We start from the raw sequence: 3,992 nt of genomic DNA on the forward strand, positions 1-3,992 counted from the left end.
CCCCCCCCCCGAGGTGCATGCTCTAACTTGGCTGGGTTATATTGCTCATATCATGCATATGGTGTCTTGCATTGCCATGCCATCTGCTTAGATTAGACATGCTTTGTGTGAATGCCTCTTGTTTGCTTTCTATATCAGATATGTGAATTATGCAATGCCATGTTTTTCAGCCAGTTATCATATATGTGAATTATGCACCGCCATGGAGCCAGGCATCATATATGTGAATTATCTCATGCCATCTTTTTTTCATTACGTATTCCATTTGTCGACAATCTGTGTATATTGAACTACTCTTCATGTGTATCATCCATTTGAGCCGGTTATGGAAAAATCTGGAGTGAAAACAAGGTCTTCAGAGCAGGCAATGGTACCTGTTGAAGCATATATCTCGATGGTTACAGGGAGCTCCTCAGAGAAGGATTCAGAGACAGATGACCAATCATATATCCCACCTGAGGTGTATGCTCTAAGTTGCAATGTTTATATTTCTCATATGATGCATATGGTGTCTTGCATTGCTTAGTTTAGACATCATATGCACAATATTGAATTCTATCCGCTTAGTTTAGAGATCATACATGCGAGTGCCAGCTGCTTAGTATATGAATCAATTATGTCAATTATATCATGCCATCATGTATACTTAGACAACATGTATGTGAATTATTTCATCCCAACCTATTTTAGAAAGACATCATATAGTTTTGTCATGTCATCCTGTTTAGGTACTCATCATATGTTGAATTATGCCATTATATCCTGTTAAGTTATCCATCATATATCTGAAACTGTGTCATGCTATCCTGTTTAGTTAGGCATCATATATGTGAAATTGTGTCATGCTGTCCTGTTTGGTTAGACAACATATATGTGAATTACCACATATGTCTATCATACAATGTCTGTACGTTCAATTTCTTTTCTTGTTTATCAGCCATTTGAATTGGAGGGGGTGATGGCAGTATCTAAGGGAGCAAAAACCCGTTCTTCACAAAAGACAGTACTACCCGTCGATGCAGATAGAACCATGGTTGTACTGGCCCACAAACTAGCCCCACCACACATAATCGAGACTCTTCCAGATTGCACACTTACACCGTTGGGCAGAGAACCAGCTACAACCCATCTAACCGCAACCCCAGCGGATAGTAACCCACTTATAGTTGACAAAGCACCATGTCCACCACAGAGTACCCCCACACGAGCAGTTTGTAAAGCTACTGCAGTGCCCAAAGCACGAAGACCACCACAGCTAACCCAAACTCCATGTTTAAAGCAGAAGAGCAACTGTTCTCAGGTCAGATTCCGTAGCTATGGTCCATACTCCTTTGCTGTTGCATCACTGTATTTACTCATACCAACTACTTTCGAATTTGAAGGATCCAATTGAAACTCCAATGGCACAACAGGTATGTTTTAAACCTATTTCTTTAACTGGATTGCTGTTCTAACTTCTTGCTCTATGTTGATTTTAGTTTAAGTTGTATAAACAGTTATGTTCTCATGTGATGCATATTACAAGTGCTGACAATGCTGTGTAGTTTCTCACACTTATATTCTGTCTATGTTGTTGTGTCTTAAAAATATATGAGTTGAACTGTGTCTCTATCTTGATTAGGGAACATAAACTAGAATGATATGGACAATACAGTGACCATAGTACATAGATATATGTTTGTTTCATGCTGTTATCATGTCCACCTTACTACTGAACCGGTTTACCAAAATGAGTTTCGTATACTACAAGCTAAACCTGTGATGTGTCTGCTTGTTTCTCTTGTAGTATGCAAACAGAATATTGGAGAAGAGCACCCCACTATGCAATGGTAGAGAAAGTAATGCAGATAAGGTTCAAGATAGTGAGACAACCCTGTTGGTCTCCAAGAAAGGTGATAAAAACGATCTTGTAGACAGTGAGAAAACCCCACAGTCCTGCGTTGATGTAGTGTTTGAGTTACTGGCCAGTACCGCTGGCACAATGTAGCGACCAGACCTCAAACAGTCTGATCTACTGTGCACCAGTGTCATCCCTGGATCAGTAATGCTGACACGCACAGTACTCGAAGGATTTATAACAGAGTAGCAATCACACACTTATTACATCGAGTGTCTCAAAAGAGAACTAAGTATGATAAATATGGCTTAAGGCCATCTAAAAACGATGACAGCGGAAGACTTGGAAGATAAGTGAGTCCATCAACTCCAACGGCATCACTGAGTATAAGACCACGACCTAAGGCACCTTACTCGTCGTCTGAAAAGTCTGCAACATGAAACGTTGCAGCCCGAAAATGGGTCAGCACATGGAATATGCTGGCAATGTAACACATAGAGAGTAATGAACAGAATAAGGCTATACTACATGCATATTTGGCTGGTGGAAAGCTCTATGGTTACAGTTTTGCGAACAGCCAATTGTTCCCTACTGCAAAGGAATAAATTTTATTTAACTATCATGGTGGTTGTTGAACATTGATATGGTTGACAGCATCTCAATCCCAATTAAGAACGTGATTAACCCAATCAAATTAAATTAAGTAACATGGTGATGAGATCCACGTGATAATCCAAGTACTAGATACTCAAGATGTCCTTAACCGGGGACACGGCTAACCATGATTAGTTTGTACACTCTGAAGAGGTTTGTGCACTTTTCCCCACAAGACTCGATCTCCCCCGTTGGGATTCTCGCACTACATGGTGTTTGAGAAACGGATGACCGAGACACAGTCTTTCAGAAGCATTAACTCTAACCCCGGGTAGACAGTACCAACCTATATCCCCTACATCTGCTAGCCTACCACTGGAAGAGGTCATGAAACCTACTCAACTATGCTAGAGCCCATAATAGCTTGTGGCTGCACACGGAAGTTTCTAGCATGAATAATCTTATGATCCCTTTGAGCCTGGGTGGCGGACCATAGGATAATCACACGGAACCCCAGGATTTCCAAAAATACAGGCAACACTGGATTCTCCAGGTGCCCCAATCCACCCAGATGTGAGTTTAAGTTGCCACCTTAAGTTTAACCATTAATTAACAATCTCACAACTGTCATGGAAAGATCTCTCAAACCCAATCCACGTCTACTAGCATAGCATAGCAATATGAGCAAACGTAGAAGTAACTCCCAAAGGTTTGATAACAAAACAGGTAATAGGTACTACCTCATCTACTTCCCGATACCCACAATTTAATCAGATCCTAATCATGCAATGTTTGAGGATTGGTCTAATGCAATAAAACTGGGTAGTAAAGAGGTATGATCAAAGTGTTACTTGCCTTGCTGATGATCCGTGAAACCTAGAGATTCGAAGTAGCAAGCGGCGCACTCCGGGTACTCTATCGCAAACAAACAAGCATACAATAAGCACTCATCTAATGCACAGGTAAAACTCAAATAAAAGATCTAACCAGAAAGTTCAACTTAAGAACTCCGGTTTGCAAAAAGAATCAAATCAAACGAAGCAACGAAAGTCAAACGGCGAAAGAAACAAGCTTCGTTTACTAATCTGGATCTAAGTCAAATTTTACAGTAGCAAAAACTTGTTTGAGTTGGTTAAACGGAAATAGAATTTCGAGACGAAACTCTAGGCGCTTGAATCGCCTGATTCCGATAAACGAGCGAAAAGTTATACTAGAACGAAAATCGGATCAGAAATCGCGATCTGGAATAATCGCGGAAAAATCCGAGAAAAAGAAAAACCGACGAACAGTTTATCGAACGAACATTCGTTAACTGTAACTAAACGATGAACGCATTCGTTAAAACGAACGAATGAGCAAACGCTCGCTAAAAAGACTAAACCGAAAGAAAACCAAATCGATCTGTAAAAAAGAAATAAACCGGGGTTTCTAAAAAACTGCATGGTTTTCTGGCGAAAACCGGCGCAACGGCTACCTCAGGTCCGGCGGGATCCGGCGGGGTCGGGCGGCTCCGGCGGGGTTCGGGAGGCGGCGTGGGGCGGCGGGGCTGCGGGTCCGGGCG

Source organism: Triticum aestivum, chromosome 1D (genome assembly GCF_018294505.1).
Source record: "Triticum aestivum cultivar Chinese Spring chromosome 1D, IWGSC CS RefSeq v2.1, whole genome shotgun sequence".
Classification (NCBI taxonomy): domain Eukaryota; kingdom Viridiplantae; phylum Streptophyta; class Magnoliopsida; order Poales; family Poaceae; genus Triticum; species Triticum aestivum.